Genomic DNA, 13,918 nt, shown 5'->3' on the forward strand with positions numbered 1-13,918 from the left:
CTTGACAAATTTAAGTTAAATTCGAATTGAATTATTTTTTATTTGAACTAAACTTGAGCCAACTGATATTTAATTGACTTATATCCACCCCTAATTAAACTCATAAAGTGCAAAGGATTCGTTGGCCAAAAAGTTGTAGTTATTAGTTTGTGCAATGTTGTTGGCTTTAAATAATGAGTCCTCATTTCTGGCAATAATTTTTAGTTCTTGAATATGCTTCAGTATTAGGGCTTTAATTATCGGCATGCAGGAGAGAGAGAAAGAATCAAAGGGAGAAAGTTGCATGCTTCGTACAAATGAAAAGTAATAAACTGAAAAACCAACGTAAAAAAATAAAGTGAAATAATTGAAATAATATTGCATTGCATGCACCAAATGAAGAAGATGAGACAAAAGAATCAAGAGTGTGACAGAGATTTTTCCTTTATTACTGACAATTTGAGTGCACAAATCACTAGAAGGCTCGAGAAACAAATCCGCACGATAAATAAATAGAATACTCAGACAAATTTAACCTTATAAAACGACAATAAATTAGAAGGGAAAAGCTAAATAATTCGACAAAGAACTGATAATGCCAAACTAAAACAATCACTTCCAAGTCCTATACACATCTCCAATCTCACTTCCTGATCCTGTTTTTCTTGAAGATACCATTTGAAGGCAATTCACTAGAACAGTACAATATGAGCATGTGTAAAATGGCCACTAGAGAACTGGAAACAATCTGGTCCGTAAGATCAAAATGGAAGCTATCCAATGCACTTCTTAGACTCTTATTAGATTGTTGACTTGGATCGGAAGCTTGATGTTCATATCTTGTCATTCTGGAGCCTTCTTTTATTTCATTGTTGAAACTCAAACCTAAAAATTGAAACGAATATAATGAGATTAATTCAAAGTTATTTAGCTGTTTGATGTCAAATATTAATAATAAATTGAAGAGAAATTAAGGAAATTCTTACATGAATATTGAATGTTGGTGGCAAAGCATTTAGAGACTAGTAGTGAGTTGGAGGTGGTGGAGATGCATAAATGTAGACTGGGGGTGGAGGAGATTTTATTGGTGGTGGTGGAGACTGGTAGTAGTATGGTGGTGGAGGAGATGGGGATGGTGGAGGTGGGGATTTGTAGTAGTATGGGGGTGGAGGGGAATGTACTGGTGGTGGTGGGGATTCGTAATAGTAGGGAGGTGGAGGAGATGGTGATGGTGGGGGTGGGGATTTGTAATAGTAGGGAGGTGGGGGGGATGGTGATGGTGGGGGTGGGGATTTGTAATAGTATGGGGGTGGTGGGGAATGTACTGGTGGTGGTGGGGATTTGTAATAGTAGGGAGGTGGAGGAGATGACGATGGTGGTGGTGGAGACTTGTAGTAGTAAGGAGGTGGTGGAGATGGTGATGGTGGTGGTGGAGACTTGTAGTAGTAGGGAGGTGGTGGAGATGGTGATGGTGGTGGTGGAGACTTGTAGTAATAGGGAGGTGGTGGAGATGGTGATGGTGGTGGGGGGGATTTGTAGTAATAGGGAGGTGGAGGAGATGGAGATGGTGGAGGTGGGGATTTGTAGTAATAGGGAGGTGGAGGAGATGGCGATGGTGGAGGTGGGGATTTGTAGTAGTAGGGAGGAGGTGGAGATGGTGATGGTGGTGGTGGGGATTTGTAGTAATAGGGAGGTGGAGGATATGGTGATGGTGGTGGCGGGGATTTGTAGTAATAGGGAGGTGGAGGATATGTTGATGGTGGTGGTGGGGATTTGTAGTAATAGGGAGGTGGTGGAGGAGATATAGATGGTGGAGGTGGAGATTTGTAGTAGTAGGGAGGAGGTGGAGATGGTGATGGTGGCGATTTGTAGTAATAAGGAGGTGGAGGAGATAGTGACGGTGGTGGTGGGGATTTGTAATAGTAAGGAGGTGGTGGAGAATGGGCGGTGGTGGGGATTTATAATAGTAGGTGGTGGAGACTTGTAGTAATATGGTGGAAGGAGGTGGCGAATGTAGTGGCGGTGGTGGGGATTTATAATAGTAAGGTGGTGGAGACTTGTAGTAATATGGTGGAGGTGGTAAGGGAGATGGTGGCGGTGGAGACTTGTAGTAGTATGGAGGTGGTGGAGAATGTACCGGTGGTGGTGGAGATTTGTAGTAATAAGGAGGTGGTGGGGATGGTGATGGTGGCGGAGGAGATTTGTAGTGGTAAGGTTTCGGATGAGATGGCGAAGGTGGTGGAGGAGACTTGTAGTAGTAAGGAGGTGGTGGAGATGGTGACGGTGGTGGAGGAGATTTATAGTAGTAGGGTGTTGGAGGAGATGGCAATGGTGGTGGAGGTGATTTGTAATAATAGGGATGAGGTGGGGAATATACTGGAGGTGGTGGAGACTTGTAGTAGTAAGGTGGAGATTTATGGTAGTATGGTGGAGAATAAACTACGGGTGGTGGAGACTTGTAGTAATATGGTGGAGAATAAACTGGTGATGGTGGTGGTGGAGACTTGTAGTAATATGGTGGAGGGTAAACTGGTGGTGGTGGTGGAGACTTATAGTGGTATGGTGGAGAGTAAACTACTGGCGGTGGTGGAGACTTATAATAGTATGGTGGAGAGTAAATTGGTGGTGGTGGTGGAGACTTATAGTGGTATGGTGGAGATTTGTGGTGATATGGTGGGGAATAAACTGGCGGTGGCGGAGACTTATAATAGTATGCTGGAGGTGGCGGAGACTTGTATATATAAGCCGGTGATGGTGGTGGAGGAGACTTGTAGTAGTAGGGAGCAGGAGGTGGTTTATGTGAGGGTTTCGGCTTCTCACACTCATCGTAAGGAGTCTTGGGAGCATAGGCATAAGCCTTGGCTTCAAGCACAACTTCGTGCTTAGTTTTGGACTTCACTTTAAGCTCAGCGCCCTTTTTACCCCCATGGAGGTCAGTGGCAATGTCGCATGGAGAATCCTTTGGTGCCTCATGGAGCTTAGCTTTGCAAGCCTCTCCTCCATATTTTTCATAATCGAATCCTTTAACAGTGATTCTGTATTTCCCGTTGCTCTTCGTCTTCCCATATGCTCTAATTTTCTTCTTACCGGCCTTGCAAGTCACCTCAACAACAGCTCCTGTTTACAAATGAAACAACAAAATGAATTAAAATACCCCACGAATAATGTAAGCTCAAGTGTTGCCAGTCATAACATTAAAGAATTAAATTTTTGCCGTTTGCCTTAGTGGGTTAATTAAATTATTTAATTGTTTAATTAATAAATAAATTTAGGGATCGTGAAGGAATAATGAGTCAATGAGACAGGTCTGATTTTCAAAGGGCTAAATTGCCAATTAATAATTACTTTACAGCGTATTCAGTTATGCATACAACTAATGAGCAACTTTCTTTGCCTTTGGGAAACTATTAATTTAAAGTACTTTATTTATAAATAATAATAATAAAAAACTATATATTATAACAGTATTTTTAGACAACGGTGCCATTTATTTTGGATAAACTATATGACTTTAAGAAACATGGGATAATTAATATGATTTCATTGTCATCATTGCCTATCAAGTGGGAAATTTAGAAACTTTCTTATCAGCTTTATGCAAAAATCATTGAAACTAAACGTAATTAAATAAAATTTTAAAAATAAAAAACTTGTTATATGGATAATTTACTAAATGATGAAATTATGCAAAGAAAATTTACCTTCGAGATGCTTCTTGTCATGCGACTTCTTTGGGTATTTCCAGTCATAACATCTGTAGCAGTAAACCTTTCCAACTACCTTGACAATAAATTTATGGTGATAATGGTGTGGAGCGGGTGGTGGTGGAGATTTGTAGTAGTACGGAGGTGGAGGATATTTTTCAGGTGGTGGGGGAGATTTGTAGTAGTACGGAGGTGGAGGATATTTTTCAGGTGGTGGGGGAGACTTGTAGTAGTATGGAGGTGGAGGAGAAGGTGAAGGTGGTGGTGGGGACTTGTAGTAGTATGGTGGTGGAGGAGATTTTTCTGGTGGTGGAGGAGACTTGTAGTAGTAATGTGGAGGAGGTAAAGGAGATGGTGGAGGAGGAGACTTGTAGTAGTATGGAGGTGGAGGAGAAGGTGAAGGTGGTGGTGGGGACTTGTAGTAGTATGGTGGTGGAGGAGATTTTTCCGGTGGTGGAGGAGACTTGTAGTAGTATGGTGGAGGAGGTGAAGGAGATGGTGGAGGAGGAGACTTGTAGTAGTAAGGAGGTGGAGGAGAAGGTGAAGGTGGTGGCGGGGATTTATAGTAGTAAGGTGGAGGAGGAGATTTCTTGGGAGGTGGAGGGGAGTGGTAATAGTATGGTGGAGGTGGTGAAGGAGATGGTGGTGGAGGAGACTTGTAATAGTAAGGTGGTGGAGGAAACTCCTTGGGAGGTGGAGGAGAGTGGTAGTAGTAAGGTGGAGGAGGAGAAGGTGATGGAGGAGGTGGAGACTTATACTCATAAGGTGGCGGTGGCGAAGGAGACGGTGGTGGTGGAGATTTATACTCATAAGGTGGCGGTGGAGAAGGAGACGGCGGTGGTGGAGATTTATACTCATAAGGTGGTGGTGGCGAAGGAGACGGCGGTGGTGGAGATTTATACTCATAAGGTGGTGGCGGCGGTGACTGAGATGGTGGTGGTGGAGACTTATACTCATAAGGTGGAGGAGGAGATGGAGATGGTGGAGGAGGTGAATTATAAAGATAAGGATCACCATGCACTTGACCTACATTACTAGAAACAAGTACCATGGCCAATGCGACCACTAATGGTGGCCAAAACCGACCGGCGGCCGGTTTCAAACCTGGAATCACCATCAATTTCCCAGCAAGGAGCCCAGTTCCGGCCAATGTGGGTGGGATTCAGGATTATCTAGGGATGGAGTTGGAGGAGAAGGGTTTGTGTATGAGTTAGAACTGCATGAGAGAGTGAGATTAAATAAGAGTAGTAGTCGTTATGCGGGAGCTGTCAAAGAGGGACTATTTAATTTCTGCTTTGGATTAATGCAGCAAATACAGCTTCCCCAGTCGGCCAGACCATTTCAAAATTAAATATTTAATTTACTCTAACTCTAAAATTAAAATTTTGAATCAGTTTGATTCCTCCATGTGGCTGAGAAGTAATCACCAACTGCTCTTCCTGCTAATTAAATTATAAAAACAATTAATGTCTAATTGAAAACAGGATTAGGCCAGTAGGAACAGTGCATGTGATTTCTCAATTATTGAAGTGGCATGTGGATGAATCAAAAGCCATGGCAGCTTTTGTGACCAATTTCACTTACAATAAAAAAAAGAAAAAAATCACAAGAAAAATGGAGTGCAAGAAATAATAATTCATGTTTCCTTTTCCAAGGTTACCGACTTAGTGGTTGAGTTTTGTTTTAAAGGGATGGTCGAGCTCTGCAAAATGGAGTTCATCGGAAAAAAAAAAAAAGAAATTGTTCTTGTTTATATTTCAAGGACAGCAAGTTGAAGAGATAAACATAACTTGTCTCTAAAAGGTCAAAATTTTATTTATAAGAACGTCCTTTCTAATGAAGATACCGCTCCATTGCTCTGGGGTACATAAATCATCATAGCTCTATGAGAAAATTTAAACAAAATTAGGAGTCAAACAAAAAAATAATTTTCAAGTGAGTTTGAAATTTCAAATTTTTACAACAATTATTGATCTTGTTGACATGAACAAATGCATTATTAAAAACAATAAAATTTTTTGTACTCATTCTAGATATATTTATATATGTCATCATATAATGGGATAATTCTGAATTTATAATAAAACAACACTCAATCATATGATAATATATATGAGTATATATATATTTGTATACCTAAAATAGGTACGTATAGTATTATTCTATTAAAAAATAGAGATAGAAATAAAATTACTATATATAAAGAAAAAAAAGTTGATGATAAATTTACTTGAAAGTGTTTAATAAATTAAAGAGCTACATTATTTATCAAGATTAAAAAAAATTTCAAATTTGGGAAAAAAAAAAAAGGAGAGAAAAGGGGAAATGGGCACTTAAATATGATGGAAAGTTACAAGAAATATTTTTCAATTTTTTTTTTAATAAAATATTGCACATGGGATGGGGTTTGGATTTCTAAATAATTTCATATATAGTGCAACAACTACAGCTAAGCCTCTTTGCTTCAAAGTCAAATATGTAGATATATTATTGCAACTTTTCAATTAAAATGAGACTCAATTACTTCAACCACAATAGTTGTTAGGGGGGTTGGTATGTAATCTTATTTAATTTTTTTAGTAAAAATGTAATTACATTTTTAATATATAATATTTTTAAAAAAAATTAATATTAGAAGGATTAAAATCATAAGATGGAAAAGTGAATTTAATATATCATGACTATAAGTACATTTGAGAATTTTTCTATATAGATATCATTAATATAAGGTATACCTTATCAAAATAATTAATCTCTTAAAAATCAAATTAAAATTACTTATGAAAATTTATTTTTACATTTATTAATTTCCAAAAGATTTTGTCAAAAATCAAAATCATTAATCTAAAATCCTTTTCAAAGTTTGTGATTTTTCATAAGTAATAAAATTATGTATACCTATTTTGAGTATATAAATAGATATATATTTGATGCGTGTTATCAAGTAATTAAATAATTTTAAATTAAAAATAACATAATACTCAACTATATAATAATACATCATGTATGTACTCATCTGTATACTCAAAAATAGATATGTATAACATAACTCTTTTCGTAAGATGAAATCATTTATCCGTAATGTATGTAATATAAATACAAAATTAAAGATTATTAATTTAAAAATAAGAAAGCTTATATAATCATAACGAAACCAATAATTTACAATTGTGGGATTTGACTACCCTTGGATTTTATCCAATTAGGATGATAAACAAATTAGGCCGTCAATTTTTTAATATAGGATAAAATTGCTCATATCAAATCAAACAGCACATTCTTGAGAAAAATGTGTGGGACAAATTTATCTCTAGTGCTTGGAGACAGTCAATGGCGTGTTAAATATGAAAATTGAAGATGCTTTGGAGTGGTTGAGATGAGAAGATAGCAAAGACAGAATGTGATTGAAATGTTTGGCATATAGTTTGGTTTTAATTACTTGTTTATTCATTATTATTATTATTATTTTTAAATTGTAATTGATTTTAAATGTTGTACGGATACCATTGTGAAAACTATATAGTATATAAAATTATATATATATTTTTAGTAATAATATATGCATTCATTCTCTACACGTTATATTCAACACTTGCATCCAAGCGGGCAAGACATGATAGTGGAGGACAGTGTTATAACCAAAAGAGAGAAATATATATATATATATATATATATATATATATATATATATATATATATATATATATATATATATATATATATATATATATATATATATATATGTATGTATATTAATTGAGAGGGACAATTTAAGCTTTAGGCAAAAATATACAAGACAATAAAGAAATATTCTACCAATATTAGTTGTATAATTAATTACTATATGCTATCTTATCTTCACCTAACACTAAAGTCTTAACCAATTGGCTCTTTGGCAGATATGCAATTTATTATACAATTAGAAGTTGTTTAAATGACCTGTCCATTGTGTGATTAGGGTTTTTTATTTTGTGGGGTTAATTCGGGTTTATAGATTCTTGGCCAAACATGTGAAATTTTAAATTTTCGGTTCTTTCCAATTTTAAAGGGCATTGCCTGATGTATTAACAATTTGTTACTAACTTTCAAAAGGATTTTTCAGAATTTGAGAGACTTCTATCTTTTTTTCTTTTCAAATTCTATCTTTTTGTTCGTTTCATTGAGTATTCATTTCAACTACTTGAGAATGGGGAGTGTATATATGAGTACCAATATTGTGTGACACATAATACATATTATATGATATAATACAACAGAAGTGATAAATAATACATATTTTAAGGATGGGTAAAAAATGATATCAATCTGTATCAGTAGTTTTATCTAAACAAATTAACACACATTTTTTTAGAAATGATAACATGATAGGAGTGTTTTCAAATTTCATAAATTTATAATTATTTGTGATATTTTTTAAAATGATGATATAACAATTAAAATTTTTTATTGTTTTGAAAAAATGTATCATATAATATATTACACATACAATATATTATGCAAAAAATTAAATTTTTGATAAACAATATAATACGTGACTTTTATACTATGAACATGAAGGCGACAATTCCAAATAAGAGATCAAATAAAATTAAATCCTGTTTTGGACAAAATTTTGCTATGTTAACATAAGTTAGTTGTTATGTCAATATTTGTTTCTATTTGTAAATAAAAAATTATATAATGATATATTATTATTAGTATATAAATTAATATTTATTGTTTATACATATAGTCTTATTCTTTCTTTTATTTCGAGCAAACACATTTTCAAAACGTTATTTTATCTTTTTGTTTTCAATAAAAAAATTTAAACTAATGTTTCATTAGAATTTTTATTCCTATAAATAATATGACAGTAAATTTCCTCACTAATTTATTCAAAAAAATTGATGTGTTTTAATATAATTAAATGAATTTGAATTAGAAATAAAATAAATAATTAAATCATCTAATTGTATTAATACACATAAATTAGTAAAAAAGTTAATAATTGTAATATCATTCTTTCTTTTTTTTAAAAAAAAATTCTATGTATAAAATATCATCTTTTTATCTTTCATGTGTATTAATTATTAGAGTAGCTTCTAAATGCAAGTGTTAATAATAGGATTATTTGTTATAAATTTTACATCAATTGAGTAATATAATCAATCTTTCAGTAACAAAAAATAATAATAATAAGATAAGAAATAAGAAAGCTTGTTTTTTTTTTTGGTTTTTGGCTTAAGTTCTAAGTCTCAAGTTTTGAACCATTCAAATATCCGAAAATGCAATGAAACATCCCAAACTAGAGAAGAATGGGTAGGGTAAAAGTTATAAGAAAACTTGGTTGCTTGAGCAAATTGACCCAAAAAAAAAAAAAAACCTTCCCATCTTCAATGAGAATAAAAATAATAGTATTATAGTTATTAATATCTTACAATATATGATACGAGATATATTATAAATACAAATTGATATATTTTTTTCGAGAAGTAATGACATGGTAAGAGTATATTTAACAAATTTTGAAGTTTTTAAAAATATTTGTGATATTTTTTAAAATAATGATAAGATAATTTTATGATATTTATTTCTGTTATTTTTAAAAAACGATTAAAAATTAGATTTTGTATATACAATAGGATGCACAACTCGACTAGCATGGTAATACGGATACCCTAAGAGAGTGACTTGGATATTTATAATAAAAATAAATCAATTAAAAAATATAAAGTGGGTGTTATTAATATTGTATATATAATATATAGAGATCTTTAAAAGTTAAAAAAACAAACTAAATAAAAAGAGGAGGATTCAAATCAATTGTTCATCTTGCTAAGAGCCAAAGGGTTCTCTTAAATTTTGCAAAAGAATAAAAAGCAAATATTTCTACAATTTTAAAAAATTTGTGAAATTTTTTCATATGCAAATTAAGAATTTTTTACTTTTTATAATAAAACTATTTCAATCTTAAGTTTAGGTAACATAGACATATTTAATTGCTTCAAATATTTGTCTAGGGCTTCCATTACAATTCTAGAAAGTTTTTCACAACAGTCAAAAACCACTCCCCAAATGTCATAAAAATTTCTAAAATTTATGGTGGAAAGGTACAACAATAAGAAAAACTAAATCAAATGGATCAATTATTTATAATATATTCATTCAAAAAAAAGGATAAATTAATGGAATTATGCCTTCTGCCTTAGAAAATTCAGTGTACAATAAAATTAGCAATAAATTTCCGAGATCTTTTTCTACATTTTATATTGAAGTGGGCAAGACATAATAGTGGAGGACAGTGCATTGCATACATAATAACCAAAAGAGAAAAAATAAATTTTTATTAAGGGGGGACAATTTGAGCTAAAGGCTAAAATATGCAAGACAATACATAAATATTTTACCAAATTTAGTTGCATAATTAATTAGTATGCGTTGCCTTATCTTCACCTAACACTATAACTATTAATTCCTACGTATAATTAAAAGCTGTTTAAATGACTTTTCCATTGTGTGATGTAAAGATTTTTTTTTTTTTTTTTTGGGCTAACTTATAGATTGTTCGCCAAACATGTAAAAATTGGTAGGTTAAATTTAATATTTTGGTCCATTACAAAATTTAATCACAAAAATTTAAAGGTTCTAACAATTTGCTACTAACTTTCACTAGTATTTTCTTTTTCAAATTAGTTCATGAGCTCCTTATTATAGGCTAGATTCAAACCATACTTTTGTCAGACATATGACTAGGAGTATATTTCTTATCGTACTAAAAACAAATGTTTTTAGCTTTCTTTTTATCAAACAGTTTGTTAGAAGATGCCTTAAAACCAATAAATGCTTGTGGTTGGGGTTTAGGCATACTAGGTGTAGGCAACAAGCCAGTAATGGAAGTTGGTTTATGGTAGCTAGGATTAGTATTATGCCTATAGTAAAAAGGCTTAGGTATAAGGGGTATGTATGGGATGCGACTACTAGGCCTTGGTTACTCCTTAATGGCAACCATTGTGAGCTCTTGTAGTTTGGCTAATGTATAGGCCTCGGATAGTGGTTTAGGATGAAACATTCGTACAAACATTTACAACGAGTCTACCAACCCTGAGAGGAAGAAACTCAGTCCTTGATCTTTTAAAATCCTAGCTCTACTATACAATTCGTCGATCTCATCTAAATACTGCTATAATGAAACTCTTTGCTTGAGATTTCATAAGTCGACCAATGGATCATCGTAAACATAATGACCAAACCTAGCTCTTAACGCCACTAAATATTCCTCCCAGGTTATCACCATATCAGTATGAGATTTAGTAAACCTTTGGTGCCATTGCATAGCACAATCCTCTAGATGCAAAGTTGCAATTTTAATCTTATTTTCATGAATACTTCCATCCACATTGAGATAATATTCTACTTTTGTGATCTAATTATCAAAATGTTCACTATTAAATCGAGGAAAGTCTAATTGCATTACCTTCTCCCATGGCAACCGAATTTTAGACACACTTCTTAAACTACTTCTTTTCTCCTTGTGGCTTGCTGATTGTGGGAGGACTTTAGTTTAGTAGATGCTCAATCCTCTAATCAACTTCCTCAATTCCATAATCAAATCTCGTACAAATTCCTACTACCTTTTTTAAGATTCTTGAACGAACTCTTGTTATTACCTTTCTAAATCTGACAAAAGCTAAGTAACTAGCTGCATAAGATCTCGATGTAACTCTTGCGCATGTGTTCCGACTACCATGGCCAGGACTTGCTTTGATTCCAATGATGCAAGCCGAAGTGAAAATTATAAAGAAAGAAAGAATTCGAGTTACATATAAAAGAGAATAAAAATTAGAATTCAGAGGGAAACCTAGAGTACATTCCACACAGGTGTTTCCAACTAATTATTCTATGTGTTTGATACATTTTCCCACATTAACTAGGTGCCACATCTATTATTTGTAAATTGGAAATGACACCATTCAACATTACGGAGTAGCAAACCAAATGATACCATATTACATTGCAAAGCTAAACCAAATGACACATCTCTGGACCAACTCTACTTCTCTTTTCTACCTTACTCAAATTTCATGCCAATGCAATTCAGTTCAATTCGTAACACCCTAATTTCTCTTAAGTTTGTCAAAAGAGAAGAAAAAGAAAAAGAACAATACATTAGAACAAAAACAGTACTCAAGAAAAGATATATAACTTCAACTACTTGATACAATGTCATTTCCAACTTTTATAAAATTCATCACTTCATTGAGTTACTAACAGAATTGTTAACTCTGTCAAACTTGAATCATTTACACATTTAACTTTTATTTTACTTTTAGCGTTGCAATAAAACCCTAAGTTTCAACATTGTACAATTCATATCCTTCTCTAAGCTTATAGGAAAATGACATTTAGGGTTGTGCTTGAACCAGTTGGCTCATTCTTAAAATTGGTTTAGCTCTGTTGGGCTAAATTCGAATTTGTTTATCTAAAACTTGAGTCAAGTTTAAGTCAAGAATGTCAATTTGCTTTTAAAATCAAGCTAAATAAGAGCTAGAAGGGAGTTTGATTTGGTTTTACTTGCAATTCGAGGGTTGGTTAGATTTGATTTAAACTTGGCTTGCGACTTGATTGGGGTTATGTCCAACAATCATCAAAATGACATTGTTTTCTTCATTATTAGGTATAAACGACATTGTTTTATCAATATGTTGCGAATTTAAGTTGCAAATCCAAACCACAAATTCAAGTCATGAACTCGAACTGAACTTAAGTTTGACTAAACCGAACCATTTTTTATTCGAGTGAAACTTGAGTTATTCTTAATTTTAACTTGATAAACTTGAACCAAATTTAAACTGAATCATATTTATTCAATCTAAATTCAAGCAAGAGTGTGTTCAATCTTGATTCGGTTCATATCCACCACTAATGACATCTTATTTTAGACAAAATTTTCTTATATTGAATTAGTTGTAAATGTTAATTGATTGAATTAAATTGATTTTGAAAATGTGATTATTTGAAACTAAATCAAACATACTTATTTTCTTTTCAAGCACTAATTACTAAGAATAAAAATAATTTCTTATCAAGAATATTTTAAACAACCAAAAAAAATAATAATAATTTTGAGAAATTTTATTTAATTTTTTTCATAACAAAAAAAAAAAAAACAAAATACATTCCGAAATTGAGTATATCTTACTTTTTTAACATTTGAAATTACATTTGATATAATATTTAAAGTTTATTTTCTGATTAATACTTATAGAAAAAGGATAAAATTATCTTTCTTCGATTTCTAATTTTAAATTGTATCTAAAAGTTAATGTTTGAATGATTTAATTTTATTTCAAGCAAATATATTTTCAAAACATTTTTGTTCCTTTTGTTTTTTAAAAAAAAATTATTTAAACTTTAGATCTTTCATTCATTTGAATTTATATAAGAACATGTTTCCAAAGATAGTTTGAACTATAAAAAATGTGAAATTCCCAAGTGTAAATGCATGAATTTGAGATTTATTAATAATATCAAACTTTTAATATACCTAATACAGTGATTATATAATTGGTCATCTGGCTTAAAATTAATATGATCGGTTAAGTCAGTAAAAAATGGTTGAAACCTAAGTAAGGTTTAAACATATTTTTCTTTTATGTGTATTAAAGTAGCTTCTAAATGGGATTATTTGTAAAAAACAAAACAAAAAAAAGATAAGAAATAAGGAAGCTTGGTTGCTTGAGGAAATTGCCAAAGAACCTTTATAAGATAAGAAACAAGGAAGCTTGGTTGCTTGAGGAAATTGCCAAAGAACCTTTCTATGATTGACCCGATAAGTACATCAGGGACCTGCGAAGAACACGCCTTGCATATTTATAATAAGAAACAATTCAAAGACAAGGTGTGCATTAAAATGTAATTGAAAAGAATATGAGTGACCACGTCTGCTTTTGGCCGGCTTCCTCTTGTCCTTTCCTTTATCCACACTCCTATAATTGATCAAGATAAGGCCGCCAACAACAACTCTTACTTTTTCTTTTCTCTTCTTTTTCTTTCTATTGTCCCAAGAGACAAACAATTATTTGTGGGGCAACATTTTTTGGGGAAAGGTGATATATTTTATGGGTTGATTACATGATAAGCTACAATTAATATGCTTTGAATATTTAAATTTTTGTATTACATCGAAATGGAATATTTGTTTGGTTTTGGGATTTCTCCATCATAACTTGTGTATGTAATTAAAAGCTTTGCAC

The 13,918-nt window shown here is 32.4% G+C and overlaps 1 pseudogene; it reads right to left on the minus strand.

Annotated features, from left to right (window-relative positions):
- Positions 1-405: 405 nt before the first annotated feature.
- On the minus strand, positions 406-4,940 carry LOC123221610 (annotated as a pseudogene).
- Between the last annotated feature and the right edge of the window lie 8,978 nt (positions 4,941-13,918).

The sequence above is a fragment of the Mangifera indica genome, chromosome 7, assembly GCF_011075055.1.
Source record: "Mangifera indica cultivar Alphonso chromosome 7, CATAS_Mindica_2.1, whole genome shotgun sequence".
Classification (NCBI taxonomy): domain Eukaryota; kingdom Viridiplantae; phylum Streptophyta; class Magnoliopsida; order Sapindales; family Anacardiaceae; genus Mangifera; species Mangifera indica.